Source organism: Colius striatus, chromosome 14 (genome assembly GCF_028858725.1).
Source record: "Colius striatus isolate bColStr4 chromosome 14, bColStr4.1.hap1, whole genome shotgun sequence".
In the NCBI taxonomy this organism is placed as follows: domain Eukaryota; kingdom Metazoa; phylum Chordata; class Aves; order Coliiformes; family Coliidae; genus Colius; species Colius striatus.
In genome coordinates this window covers 21,994,322-22,010,155 of record NC_084772.1, presented here as the reverse complement: position 1 = coordinate 22,010,155, position 15,834 = coordinate 21,994,322, and the positions used below count along the sequence as shown (strand labels likewise).

At 40.8% G+C, this 15,834-nt stretch overlaps 1 long non-coding RNA gene across 1 annotated transcript in view; it reads right to left on the bottom strand.

The window, feature by feature from the left end:
• The window catches only part of LOC133626718 (uncharacterized), a 209,348-nt gene extending 193,555 nt beyond the window's left edge, over positions 1-15,793 (bottom strand). Inside the window, exon 1 of the long non-coding RNA XR_009819741.1 lies at positions 15,664-15,793. This is a non-coding gene — a long non-coding RNA (uncharacterized LOC133626718). The remainder of the gene's footprint in view (positions 1-15,663) is intronic.
• Between the last annotated feature and the right edge of the window lie 41 nt (positions 15,794-15,834).

The window sequence follows — 15,834 nt, the reverse complement described above, 5'->3', positions numbered from 1 at the left end:
TATTGAGGTCATGTGGAGCATGTATTCTTTATATGGATAACTAGAAGCAGAGAGGAATCCGTTGTGATAACATGCAAATAAGTATAGTGCATTCGTACAAGACCGAACACTGAAGTAATAAAAAGGAAGGAAAACTACACAGCAGGACAGATATTTCCAGCATTAATGTAGCATTTTCACCTGCTGTGCAGACGCAAATTCTGTGTACATGAATTAACACTTGTTCTTATTTGTTTTCTCACCTTTATAGAGCAGAAGCCCTATGTGAATCTTTACTTTCAACTAATATTAAGAAGCATCCATAGCGGCAAAGATTATTTCCATTTCTACCCTCGTGTGGTAAACGTGGTTGTTACATATAGATCCTGGGGGGAAATTTTACAAAGTTATGCCAAAAAATAAGATGAAATGTCTGTTTGACACTCTGCTTTTTATCACTAAAGTACCTTTAAAAAACCAACTTACATCCTCTGAATGCTCATCCAAATGCTAATAATAAGGTCCAAATCCACTTAATAACATAACTTCTATACTTGCTGCTTAAGAAAAGCTCAGCAGGAGGCTCCTGGACTTTACGTAGGTGGAGACTGGTCTCCGATTTCTTATCTTTTGTATTAACATTCTTATGAGGTTCATACTAGCTTGAAAACCATCCTGCATGTGCAATTGGGTCATACATTTATTTTCATCACCATTTTTCTCCCAAGGTTTAACTAGTTTCTTCTAGATAAGATTTCTAAAACATATTTATATTTTCATGGTAGCCAGATATGTTTTAATGTCAAAGCAAACACCACGAAATGAGATGGTTCTAAAAATCACTATCTAAACATAACAATGAGAGGCAGAGAATTGCCAAACTCAGTTGTCACAGCAAACCTCGAACAGATGACTGAACAACAGATCAGTCTACAAGGATGATTCATTGCCATATTCCACGTAATGGATGCCACTGAAGCAACAGAAAGCAGGCAGACCCCATTCTGTTTTCTCCACCATGAAGGTCACCTTGGGAAAGACATGACAGAAAACTCAGATGGCAGTAGGCAGTTCGAGCTCAGTCAGCTGCACCCTGCACCAGGACAATCCTACACAGAGGATCAGAGAGCTTCAGCTACATCTGGCATTTCTTGTTGCACTGGAAGTATGGATCTTGGACACAGTGGAGAACCTGCCAACATTCAAGCAAGCTGTAATGGTTCAGCAATGTACCTTGCCCTTCAGCAAATTCATTCAAGCATGACTTTAACTGTTATGTTTGGACCAACATCTCTCTTCCAGATCATTCCACCTGCTTTGACTTCCCAGTCCAAACTAAAGTCATGGGCTCTTTCTTTCATGTCTATGTCCAACCACAAGACTCAATCAAGACAGTTTTACCAACGCATACCTTTCCATTTTTGCCTTCAGGCATTCCTTGCTTCTCCTGACCCATCTTCACAGCAATCACCATGTTTAGACTTAGAACTCGCTCATTACTCAAGTCTCATCTATTTCTTCTATCAAATCTAACTTTATGCTCTTCCTGCCCATCATCACTAGGACACGATTTTTCCTTTTCATCCAACTAAATGCCTTAGTCCAGCCTTTATCACATAACATCATAACTCTTACAACTTTCTTCTCTACAGCCCTGATAAATCTTGCTCAAATTCTACCCATTTAATAAGTCCCCCGACAATATTTTTCTTGACATTTTTGTTCAATATGACAAATGCATCTTTGCATTTCCACCCATTGCTTATCCTCTTTACAAAAATTCAAAGTTATACACATTTATTTTTGAGGTACTGCATCATGTTCAGAGTTGAGAGTTCATAAGCAACCTTGCCTTCATTTTTTGTTCACCGTTGAAATCTATATCTTCATTCTAAAGATGTTTGTCAATTCATTCTGAAGTACTATATTTTTCCCCTCTATAATACAGCTGTTATACAGAAGCATCACAAATATCAGATGTACCTCATTGTGCTTCTTCAGACCAAACCCTTCTTTGGTACCCACAGTGGAGAGGTGAGGTGTGTGCCACAGCCCTGTTAGCACCACCTCCCTTCTGTTCCTTGTCTCTGGCCATTGTGGAATACAAGTTGTTCAGGCCAATGACTTTGTTTTATACCGCAACAACAGCAAAGTCTTGATTGCTCAGTAGGGTGTTTGCATATCAATGTGATACAGATGGTGAAGAGTAACAAACCACCTACATACTGTACTTTGAGATACGCTTACAGTCAACACGTCATATGGAAGTTAGATCCAACCTCCAACACACAAAAGGCCCAATCTGGCATATCATTCTTACAGGTAATTTTTACTGAATTCATAAGAGGCTGCAAGACATTGAATTCAATCAGTTAGGCTGTATCATTTTATATTACGACATACATGCATCATACTTAACACAGCTCAGTGAGTAAAATCACAGTGTTTTCAAATCTCTAGTATTCTAGTGTTGTCTGTATCCCAATATACCAGTTCTCTGGCATATGTAATGACAGAACAGTCCTGATTGTCCCTGCTCTGCTAATAAGGAAGAAAAACCCCTTGGAATAAGTTTTTGCCCAAGAATGCATTAGTGAACACACACTACAGTAACATAGTACCACAAGAAACTTCTGTAACAGATAATTGCATCTTTCTGCTTTCTTAAGTCTGCCACAAAGCTGGAATAATTAGGATGATAAAGCCTAAGCAGTCCTAGTAAATTCAGCTAAATCTGGTATCAACACAGTTGGGATACTTATTTGCATGTTTAAATTACTCAAGTGACTAATTTTATCGTTTCCTTTTCAATTGCTGAATGTCTTACTTTTAAAATTGGTCCCCTGAGAAGCAGAGGCACAGTGCACGGTGGTGTTAAAGTTAAAAACTTGTTATACTTTACAAGATTACCATAATATTGCATACATTATTTTTTATTTAATAAAAATTTAATTGTGCATATAATTTGCTAATTTAATGACAATCATTTGTTGTACAGATCTAGAATGCATTCATTTTTTTTTTCTTGGAAAAAGTTACATTCAAGCCTTCTGTGAATAAACATTCTTACAATTATAACTCCCAATTTTGCCATACTTTGCCTGCAGTCTTCCTAAACAGGACAAAACTTATGCCCAGTGAAATCACACCTTTCCATTGTTACCAAATGTCCTTAAATGCAACCTCCTGTTCTTGTCGTGGAAGATGCAGAACACTTTAGACAGGCTACCTGGCTTTGTTAATGAAGTTCTGATGATGTTCCTTGGGCAGATTTTCAACACAAAGACAACGAACAACCTCAAAAAGCCATGACAAGAATGAACTGCAATTTTTTTGCCATTGGAGGCAAGATTCTTCCCTACTTCTTTCTCCAAGAAACTGCACATCAATGGGAAAGCCAGATCTCTGGAAACCATTACAAACACTGATCACAGTAAAACAGGATTTGTTTTCTGCAGGAGCTGACTCATTATGACCTTCTAAAATGTCAGATTCCATACACTATGCCAAAAAGCCATGCTCAACATTCTCTGTTTATTTCCTCACAGAGGGACAAAAATTCAGGGATAGCAAGCACTCAAACCATATGGGCAATGGCAGTTTGCTTGGTTTACAAAAGAGGTAGAGAAGAAAATCCCACTGGTAAGGACACTGCAACTATAATCCTCATTTCTCTGAGATTTTTACAAGACATAGAAAAAAGACATCTAGCAGGGTTTACTAATAACCTGGATCAATCCTTGCATGACTGTGGGTTTCCTACATCCGCCTCTTCGCATCAATAGCAGGTTTGCAACACTGACCTTGTCAGTTCAGTGCACCCTTCAACATACCCATATACCATGTGTAGATTTTAATAACAGACTACAAACAGCCACTGAAAACATCTTTTAAAGCATTTGGAACGTCCCATTTGGTTACATCACTACCAATTATTGTCTCTGGCAAATTAGCCTCTCAACTGCTTTGCTGATGTGCAATCTGGTTTTCCACATCCTGGGGGGAAACAGTGATCTTGGGAACCTCCTGATCAAAGCAGGATTCACTCAACAGGATCACAGGAATGACAAATTAGTTACCTTCTGTAGAAATTATAAGAAAGTATTTTTCTAACGTTTTCTATTGACACATTTCTTCCCTCTTTTCTAATGTGGCTCTCTGTGGACCTCATCAAAACCTCCAAAGGCAACAAGGACCACTACTGACAATTTTAGACCCTCCTTCTCATATCCCTCACAGCAGCCCTTGGGATTTAACAGCTGGCTACCTTCCACCAGTGGTACTGCTGCTCCATCTGCATGACACATCCAGCCTGAAATCATTGTTTCTCTGCACCAGAAGCAGTTGTGTGGTTCAGATAAATTCTGCTCTAGATAAAGCAGCCAAATGTCAATAGGCTGTGTGCAAACCAAATGTTAGAATTAGTCTCCCATGGTTTTGAAACTTCTAGTTTCCCTGTCCAACTATAACAGCAAGGATTTTAAAAAGCCTGTTTCTGGTAAATTCATTTCTACCCTATTCTCCTAGAGCTCAGGAAGCTATTATCTGAACACAACAGTGACATAAAAGTTCAAAGGCCCAGGTACTGTACAGTGATGATATTCTTTGCTTCAAAAATAAGAGTATCATTTGCTTCTTCCTAAAACCAAGCAACACAATTCCTGCAGCCATGTGCCAGACAGATCCTATGAATGTATTTTATGAAAAAGTTTAACCACAAGTAATTACTTCTCTAAAAGAATAGCAGAGAATGCATTTTTCCATTACAAATTTTAAATGCTAATAAAATTCCACCTTCATACAAGTATTAAAACCGTTAAAACTCATACACCTCTAACATCAGCTTCCTGTATGCAGAGAGTAAAGGGTTATTTTTCTAACACGAAAACAAACTTTTCACAGGAGGAAGTTTTCACAGAACTATACTAACTTCCTCATGCAAAGGTCAACAAAGTACACACAGCAATCTTCTAAAGCTTGCTGCTAAGAAAACGGACTTTAAATCTGGTAATCCTGTATGCAATCTCAATATAACATACAGGTGACCTTCCTAAGCTTCTCTACCTTCAATAAATTTAAATTAATTGTATCATTTTATTTAAGTTCCCAACTTGCTGTGGTGTATTAGCATATTAAAATTAACTCTGCGGGCTGTAATCACTGTACCTTAATAGAACAACTTACCAAGGCAAATTTGATAAAATTATAGTACCCCCTCGTGGTGTTACCTTCATACCCCAGTAGAACATTTCTTAACATTATATTCTAAAAAAATTCTTCTTCTGCCAAGCTCAGTGAATAACTAATTAACCTTTTCCAGAATCCAATACGAGCAAAGGGAAATTAAAAAGACTGTCACCAGAATCTGAAAACGGACGAGCTAGAACGATGTTTTTCCATAAGCTGAGAAAGTAATCTTTAGTAAAACCTGTCGTATTTTTACATCAAACAAACATAGCATATAATGCTGTAACATGAAAGCAGCTTTTGGGTGATTGTCTCCACCATGCAACACCAGTGAAGAACGTTTTCCATTTAAAAACAAAACTAAAACCCCACAACACCCCAAACACAACCAGCTTACCAGGTATGCTGACAGCGTAGGAGTTCCCCACTCTGATTCTGTGTCACCTTGTACAATGTTTTCCCTCACTAAATGTAGATAACTCTGCCAGCTCTCTGATTCCAGAGACTCTCTCAGAACGCTCAGTCTTCCACTCTCCAGTACTGATACATATATACCGAAACCCCACTCTCCGCTTATCTCAACAACCTAATTGTTCCCAACACCCACTCAGCAGCATTAACAACAGCAGGGTAATGCCAAAAACATTAAGCATAAAGAGATTCTTTAGATGCCATGTTTTGATTTTTCTTGGTGTATCTGTACAAACAAGATGACTTTTAATAAATGTTATCATGACAATTAAGGCTTCAAAAATATAACAGTATGTTTTCCTCACTTTCTTCATTATTATGCAGCAATGGTTTCAACCAGTATTTGGCTGGACTGAAGTGAAAGGGACAATTTTTATTTACGTGAACTTACTGGCTTACTAATATATCTATATATGTATATTGATGTTTAATCTACACATGAGAAACATTGCAAAGCATATCAGACCACACAGTTATTTGCAGCCTGACCAGATAAGACAGCACAAAGGTTCTTAAATATCTGAAAAAAATGTATTGTTTGCATCCACTATGAATAGCTGCTGTTCCAGGGAATGGGAGTATTTGTGACCTACAGAAGGGTAGAGGCACATTGCCAACAATAACACATGTGCAGTTCAATAACCTGTTCAACCAAACCAAGCCAGTGATGTCTATGGTGAGAGGCAAGCTTTCCTGAAACAGTAACGGCACAGAAAAGAAAGGGATGAGCAAGTGAAAGGGAGAAGGATCTCCCTCCCAAAACCTGGATGAGGTTGGTCCCCCCCACTGGTCAAGTCGGGCATACATGTTCAAATTTGGGCTGAGGTGTAGCTGACATGCAGATGAGGGAATACTGGAGTGAGTATCCAGGGGCAGATGTCAGCAGACAACAGCAGACTGGCCAGGGAGTGAGAGCAGGTGCCAGACATGTACCTGCTGTGGGTCGCAGAGCCTCTCTGCAGTACCTAAACACCAGCCTGCTTGCAGCTACAGGAGAATATCATCTTTCTAGAGAAGGTACAGAAAATGAACGTGACATCCCTATTCTAGATGTTTTGTTACAACATAATTAACACAGCACAGCATTGAGAACAGTAGATTTGGGCTCTAAAATGCAGACCTAGGCTGCACAGGATTTGGAACTGCCTAATAATAAAACCTTGACAGAAATACATTTTAAGTGCCTGTTATGATAGTTCAAGTTATGACAAATAGGGTATTGGGACCAGCAGAGGTGGTAAAGTATCCTGTTAAAAACACCGGTGTGTGTGTAAAAAGAGGGACTACCCCTGTCAGTGGCAAAGCATAAACCTGAATTTGTCTCAGCCCCAGCATTTTTCACAGAGACCACTGTTCCCACAAAAGGAGAGCATTTAGAGCAAATTTGTGCTTCCTCAGGCCACTGGCATAATTTCAACACACTTAAAACAAGAATAAACTACACCACTACTGCTAATATTTCTAAAACATGTCCACTACAAGACTTTAAACACTCAACGCCTGTGTAACTACCTTTGCATTTTCTAAATGAGACAGCTCTAACACAATGAAAAAGTGATTTTATCTAAACCATACCATGAAGCAGCAGCAGAACAAAAGAGAAGCATCAGCTACATCGACCTTGCCATGTCATAGCCTCTTCAAGGCTACTTTGCTGAATCATTCATGTCTCTCTGGCCTAGGTATCACAAGAATTCAGAGAAATCCAGGCGGGTTACATTCCTTTCCTCTTTAAACATTTGCATTCAAGGGCCTTGGGGACAAGCAAACAGAGTTGCTCCCTGCAACCAGCACAGACTGGGGTGTGAGAGACCACTTGTGCTGTTGAACTAGGACAGGGCTTCAACTTCTCCACAAGTCCTGTCTTATGGCAGACAAGGTGCTTGGAGATGACCACATCAGCTGGACCATGGAGGCTGATGGCACCTTAGGGATGGCTTGGCTTCCCTAAGATTTTCCTTGTAGTGAAGGCTTCCACTGAGATCAGCTGTCCAAGTGCCTTGGCAGATGGGCCTTAAACTGGACTTATCGCAATAGCAGCAAGCAAAACAATGAACCTCTTCAAGCTTTCCATAGACCAAATTACAAGTGTTCCTGAGGTGTGACTGCCACTGGAGAATGGAAAAACAGAGAAAGTGTAAAAGAAATAAGGAGATTTTATTCGGGAAGAGAGGACATCCTGCCTAACATACATAAGCCATGAAGAATTTTTCAACTGAATCATACAGACCTACGTCTACAGTAACGTGTTAGTTCTTCCTTCTTCCTTACAGAAGAAATTATGAAAGTATCCCGGCTTCAAGATGGACTTGTTTAATTCTGCTTCAGCACTCAATTCTGCCTTTCATTTTCCTACTGACTTTCTGAAATTCCACGGAAAGCCATTGTTGTTAAACAGCAGTGACTGTTATTCTCACAGCAGTGTACACTAATAATAATTCAGTGTGGTGTCACGGAAGGCTGTGAGCTCTTAGCTGAATTTATTTGAAAAATAAAGTTTGGCTTTTTTTCTCAGAGATCTTTACTTAAGTCAGCATGGAACTCTTGTAAAAGATAACTACCAATAAGTCACAACTACCCAAGCAACAGCCTTTTTATTTTATTTTTTTATTCCTTGCTCACCATGACAACATAATAAATGAGCCCTGAGAGACCAGAAGTGCATAACTATTTAAGATTTTGTATTTTATCTTTCATTGTATGCTTCCAGACATAACATTCATGATCTATTTTTTAAAACCTTCTTCAGTATCTCCTAGTGAAATACTCCAATTTTCAACTGCAATATACAACAATCAGAAATACATCTCTAGCTGTGATTCTAGGTAACAGTTTACAAAACTAGTCTTATAGTATTTTTGTGGGCTATTAATAATTGTTTGCTCCTGTGAAAGAAAAGCAACAAGCCAACAGTTTCAACATCTGCTTTGTCAATTTTTGTTTTCAGTTCTGTTGGGTGTCTCTGTATTCTTTCATACATGACTAATAGGAAAGATACAAGACTAATAGGAAACATAACTGCAACTTCACTTACGGTTGGTTTCACTTAACAGATGGTCTTTAAACTATCCAACATAAAAGCATTCATTTTAGAAAAACTGACCCCAAAACTCCTTCATAAAATAAAGTTGGGGTTTTTTTTCCCCCTCCTCAAAGGTTTGGGATCTTTCAAGACACTCGTAAGAGGCTCTCAGGTTAAAAAAACCAAACCAAAACAACACAACAAAAACACAACAGAAAAATTCTGACCTTAAATATCAGAGACTATAAAGTTTGTGCAATATAAATATCAAAACTAACACACACAGCTACAGAAAACAGTGGGCTTGCTAGACTACATCTTTTTTTGCTAAGTTTCAGGTGCAAACATGAAGTTGCAGTGAAGATCTGCAGAATGCCTGTGCTCTAGGTGACTGCCACGAGAGGTCAACCGAAGCATCCCCTTCCCCTAAGCTGGTGCAGCAGGTATGGTGAGGTCTTTGGCTGTTGTAGTAACTTACCCAGAAGGAAACAGCTAACTACCGTGAGTCAGACGACAAGAAACATTTCTCAGTAATATGCTTTCACAGGCATAAGAACTAGGGTGATAAATAGTTTGGAAGTAGGACTCATACTGTTAATGTAAAATACAGTGAATTAAAAACTGTTTGTCACACACCTACCTTGTACAGTTGAAGAGTGTTTACCTGAGATCAATTAAAAAGTTTGGCAAGACCCATACTGTTCCACATTTCTTATTCTGACGATACCACTGTATGTCTGTCCTGTTCTAACACTTCTCCACAAACCTGCTGCTGGAGCACAGTCCAGGTGCAGCAGACCAGCTATACCTTTGGTCCTTTTCTTCAGTGTTTTGGTTCATAAAGCACCCCATTCCAGAGCTATGCAATAACTTTGCTACAAGTGCCATCTGCTTACAGGATGGCTTTTCTAAAAGGTCTCTCTATAAAAGGAACCAAGAATAAACCCAAAGAAACAGCTATTGTCCAAAATGCCTTCTAAGCCATCCATCACAGTTTGCATAACAGGTACTGCACAGCACTGCTGCAGTTACATGGCCACCATAGCATGGGGCTGACTTCAACATGAACGAGGTTTGAATGCCTCTGACCTTTTTCAGCCTCACTCTTCCACACGTTTTCACAGCAGCCCAACTTCCCATAGTTTTACATTTACAATTAAAAGATTATTCTATTCCAAACTCCAATGGAAAGCACTTTCTGTAAATCTGTTCTCCTACTTCTATTTTAAAGGTGCCTGTGCAACACACTGGCCAGCTCAGCATAACACGACTTCCCAGAACTTGCAGCAGGCAACTGGTGCCAGCAGCAATGGGTTTCTTTCCCAGGGAGAGGCTGCAGGGGGACAGCATTTTTATATGGAAAAAACAGGAGTCGCTTTTTAAAATACTCAATTTAGTCAGATCCTGAGCCCCTTGCTCACAAAGATATTTACTCCCACAATCGGTTTCTCCATCACAGCTACATCTGTTAATGAGGAGCCTGCATGAGCCCTCAATATTTTGGTCTAGGCAAGAAGCCCAATTCTGCTATCTGCTAACATTCAAAAAGTCACTCAAACACAAGTTTATAAATGGATGAATGAACTGAAGCTTGCAAAATGGCACTATGGCGTAGGAACATGGCTCTTTGTATTAAGTGGTGTCTTTCTAGTACTTCCCAACCAGAATTTTTTCACCTTTGCAGAGCAGTATATGATCATTTGAAAAAAAAAAAAAAACAACAAAACCACACACACACAAACAAACAAACAAAATAAAGCCACTCACACAACTTCTAGTTCAAAAAGTTGTATGAAAAAAATCATAGCAGAATTAGGACTGGAGAAAAGTTAGTGAATAAACCTCAGCTGAAACTAAGTTTCTCTTTCAGACAGTCTGTTTTTTCCAGATGCATCATCACCATCTGCATGATAGCCATTTTTCATTATTTATAAATGTATTACAGGAACACAGCCAAACTACAAGCCAAGAAGTCCAGCACACACATTTTTAAAAACGGGGAATGTGTCTTGGTTATAGAACAAAAGAACTCATTTTATCACTTGGCTTTACCGCTTGAGAAAATGGCTCCTGGTGTGCTGAACTCCATGATAAATGTGCCCCCTCTAGATCTTTATTGCCCTTGTAAATCACAGGACTGACAGCAGTTAATAAGAAAGCTTTTGAGTGGTTTTGAAGTTTTGCTTTGTACAAATAAAATCTCATATTAAAGAATTTGCTAGTCCTCAAGGTGTGGAAAAATGAGTATGACTAGAACCTGTTGTGCTTTCTTTTTTTAACTGTTTGTTTCCACTACTCTCAAATAACCCTTTAGTGGCAAGGGCACCAGAATAAAATACACAAACCACTCTGTACTGAAACAGAAAAAATAGAATCAGTGACTTGATTAAAAAAATTTAAATCTTCCTGGTATTTTTATACCCTGCAATCTCTGGACAGAACAACAAACTCAGGAGGGTGCAATGTAAACCTGAAAGATTTTCCTGTAAGTTTACATGAGATGTTGACAATACTTCTAGAAAGCATTTTTAACTAAAGAAAGCAATGATTCCACATCCAAAAATGGCCAGTTGAAATTCCAGTGTGATTCTATGATACTGGGTAGCGAGGATAAGGTCATTTGAGTCTCCAGCTAACCCACAGACACGGACAAAAGTTTTTACATCCATTGGCAGAATCATTGGCAATATTCCCAGATGGGTAAAGCATGGCAAGTGGCACAAGTTCTGCTTAGGTATGCATCTTTGTGTTGAGCAACAGCACCTTATAGGGAAACAAAGAAATAAATGACAACACAAATGTTGAAAGATCATATAATAAAGGCAACAGACCAACTGAGAATTACACATTTAAAAGTTTGCTTTAAAGATTGTATTCTACACAGACATTTGGGGGGGGGGGAAATGGTTATTTGAAGGTCCTCGGAAGCAAACTGCTGTTTGGATAAGGACATTCTTTACGGCATCATGCACTGAGCATACAGCCTCAGCACTTCACCACATTACAGTTTAACCAAAACAAATCAGAATTAATGTTGTGGTGGCTTTCTGCTTTGCTTCCATGGCTTGCATTATCCCTGTTCGATTCCAGGCAGCATCATTCCTTCTAAAACAGTTCATGGCACACCCTGGCCAAGAAAATCTTAACAGGAAACTACAGTTATTTGGACAAAGCTAAACATATTTATAGGGAAATAAATGTATTTCCTGTTCAGACTGGTAGCACAAAGGTACTACGTGACAAACTATCAACAGCTCTAAAGAAAGTCTAGCTTCACTTGACTGGATTTTAAAAGTGTTTCAGAAGGCACCTCAATGAAAATACATGTCAGTGGACATTGTCTCTATCTGTTCAGTTCCCTCTGCCTCAATCCAGGAAAAACAGTGGTTTTGTTTAAAACCCAAGACAACCAAAGGAGCACGTTAATAAGTGTCATTTATGATTAGAATCTAAAGTATCAGGCATCAGTATTTCCCACTTGCATGGATTTTTTTGTAGGCAAAGTCACAAGGTTGTCACTTACCAACAGCAGACACTGGAAGGCTACATGGAAAAGGCAAAGGGGACTGAGGTGTTACTGCCTTCCCAATGATTTACTCTCCTCCCTACACCCACAGCCTCCTCTGCCCACAGCCCACCATCTGCTTCCTTCATGCAGCCTGCCTTTTAGGTAGGGAGAGAGCTCTTATCTGGGAGAAGCTCAGTGATATGGATAATCAAACCTCACTTCCCAAGGAGAGGCTGCTGACCAACACCCTCCCCTCCAACGACTGATAGACTTGAAAGGAGAGAACACAAGAAATAAGGCCTCTAAAAGTGTGCCTCAGCTGGTTACTGTGGTTTTGTAGGGCAGCATTAGTTATGCTACAAAACAGCTGGCAGGCAGAGACTCCATCATAAAGCCACACTTCATGGCTGCCCAGAGAACCTGTCACCAGTCCAGTACAGATCTAGGCCCAAACACAACATGAGACATTTCACACAAATAAAAGTCAGGTTTCTGAAGCATCTAATTAAGTCACAGTTTAAAGACAAATACTAATTCCCATTGAAAAGTCCAACATTCCTTAAGCAGAAGTGTGATCCTCAGGGCTGGAAAAGAGGTCAGAACAGGACAGAAGATGTAGAAACTACTCAGACTCCAGGTGCCAACAGTTTTCTTCCTGCTGCTTCACAGCAGCTGACAGTGGCAGATCTTCTGTGCCACCAGTAAGTATAACCTTGTACTTGAGGAGAGTTTACAACCCCTAACAAAGCAAAAGGAAGAGAATAATGGCAAAAAGTGATTTCAGGGTGAAGTTACAAGTGGCACCATTCAAGACAGTGTTCACTTTGTGCAAACAAACTGTCTTTTCAAGCTCAGTCCTAACTGAGTCCTAACTAATGAAGGGGACAGCTAGCTCAAACATGGCAGATGTCTGCTTCCCAGACCACAGCCCACTGCTTTGCTGCTGACTCCCACCTTCACATCATCAAGGTCATTATTAAAGGAAGACCAGAGGTTGGTTTAACATTTATAATAATTAATTTTTTAACTTATTTATGATGATTTACTCCTTTTTTTCAAACCAGGAATTCTTCTTCAACCTCTGGAAACAGTTATGTGTAAGTCTGGGGGGTTGAGAGGGATTTCTTGGTTGGGTGGGGTTTGGAGGGGGTTTGGTTTGGTTTTTAAAACAGTATAAAACCCCAACAATTAATGATGGAACCCCATGTCCCATTTAAAGAACAAAACACCAGTTCTCCCTCCCCATTCCAGGTCAGGTGCTCGCATGCTGCAAAACCTCTCGAAACTTTGAGCTTCGGCTCAGCAACCATGAGCCAAATCATATATAAGTATTGATGCTTGCCACTCTGCAGTTAAATTACATCAAGCATCAATACAATCAACTCATTAGCTGTTTTTTATTGAGCACCAACATTCATTACTTATTTTTCAATTCTTTGATTAAGCAACATATTGCCTGTATTCCCAGTGCACGTCTACCAGCTGATTAGCTCAATAACACTGATAATCTTCTCAAGTCGAAAGAGCTGGGAAGGGAAGTAACTGAAATCCCTATGAGCAGACTCAATTTACTCCTTTTGTGTACAACATCAATACTCTAAACTACTAGCAATACAATCCAGCAAATGAAACTTCAAGTGTGCTAAGTTAGAGAGTAATTTTAACAAAAAGTCACAGCAGGTCATTAAAATGCCCCCTAATTGTCTCTGGATCATACTCCCTTATCCTTCCACAACCTTCCTGGCATGCTGAGATTTTAAATCTCTTCTGACTGATGTAAGAACCAAGAGCAGAATTGAAGCGTGATTGTCACATACAGAGTCTGAATGCCAAAGGTCAAAGCAGCTCACTGGTATGCTGGCCCAGCGCTCCGAATTTTATATCTTCTCTGTCCCTCGGTTATTGCCTGACATGATTTAACAACTGTAATTCCTTATTTAACGATGTCAAAGGTTTTTAGGAAATTGACTGTATTTCACCAACGATATATTTCTTCTTGATTACAGAGTGGTTAAAATGATTTTTAAACCAAGACAGCAAAATAAAGCAGTAATAAAATCAATAAAAGGTGCTTAAAACATTCCTTCTATTAGGTAATGGCATTTAAAATATCCGTAGCTTGTAATGGCACTTAGGATATGCCCAAAAATCAATGGGCTAAATTACTTATTGAACTAGTTAATTTGAACAGTGAGTTTTATATGTATATTGATAAAACAAGCCACAGGCATGCCGGCTTTAATTGAATTTCACGGTCAGTTGTCTCCCTCTGCTGGAGAGGAACAGAACAACGCCTCTAAACACGAGCAGGAATGCTTTTAAACGCCTGACCACGACGGGATGCAGTGCCCGGAAAGCACCACGAGAGGACTCTGATCCCCGTGGAGTTCGTAGGTGAGTGCCGCTTTCCCTGGAGTCTGCGGGGTGTTGAAGACGCCAACAGCAACACAAAACCTGAGATCTCAGCCCAAAACACCATTTGCCCAGACCCCAGAAACACGCAAAAAACACCCGGGCGTGGGGAAAGCGAAGGAAATGAGGGATATGGTAGGAAATAAGGGATATTGTAATGCTTTAAAAACAGTGAGACTACCCTCAAGAGTTCTGCTAATACTTTTCACATTAACAGTAGATCCGGGAGTAACAGCCTCAGGTTCTTTTTCTCGCTAGAACTGAAGTACAAGAGACAAACTCTGCACTACCAGTCCTAACTCCCGAGGTGCAGAAACCCTCCTACAAAGACCAGCCTCGGCACTCTGCTTAGTTCACAGCCTGTTTCTCCTTTATGTCAAGGAAAGATGTATTTCAGAGAGGAAAAACACTTGAGAAATACAAGAGGGAGGCTGTTGGGGGAAGTTGGCTTTGCCTACAAGAGAAAAGAGCCAAAGCACCCTCAGGAGTAAGCAAACACTACAGTAATAAAGATTTCTGGCCGTTTATGGAGGCTTTTATCACAGTTACCTGAAGCTCTGGAATGAGAGACAGGTGAGTGAGCTTTTCCAGGCTGCAACAGCTCACAAAGTTGCAGACACGGACTTTACGGCAGACCACACAGCTAGAAGGTCAGGATAACACCCTGCACACACTACTAGCGCTATCCCTCTGTGTCAAGACGAGAAGACAGCACCTCTGTGTTTTAAACCTACAGTCCAGTGGCAATGGTAAGGTTACATCGCTCTGAGACCGCTCTCTCCTTTTCTGAAAGGTCACGGTGATTAGGGAACGTTCTCGACAACTGGAGAGGGGCAAACGCCACACTCATCCTCCCCAGAAGCAGCAGCGAGAGCTGGGGAAGGCTGACCGGCCCCTGCAAACGCTCTTGAAGGGGCCCGGCGGCTGAGGCGGGCTCAGGGCGGGGCGTCCCGCCGCCCCCGCGCCCTCGGGCCCCGCCGACAGAGACCGGCCTCAGGCGGAGGGCACCGAGGCGAAGCGGCGAGCAAAGGAAGCCCGGCACCCACGAATCCCCCCGACCGAGAGCCTCCGTCCCGCCCCTCACCTCTGGGCGGAGCCAGCGCGACTTCCCCAAGATGGTGCCGCGCCGCCGACAGCCGGGCTGCACCCTCTCAAGATGGCGGCGGCGCGTCCCTCAGCCGCGACCTCTCCGACATGGCGTCGCGCTGCCGCCGACCTCTTGAAGATGGCGGCGGCGGCCCCGCCCCGGCGCGGG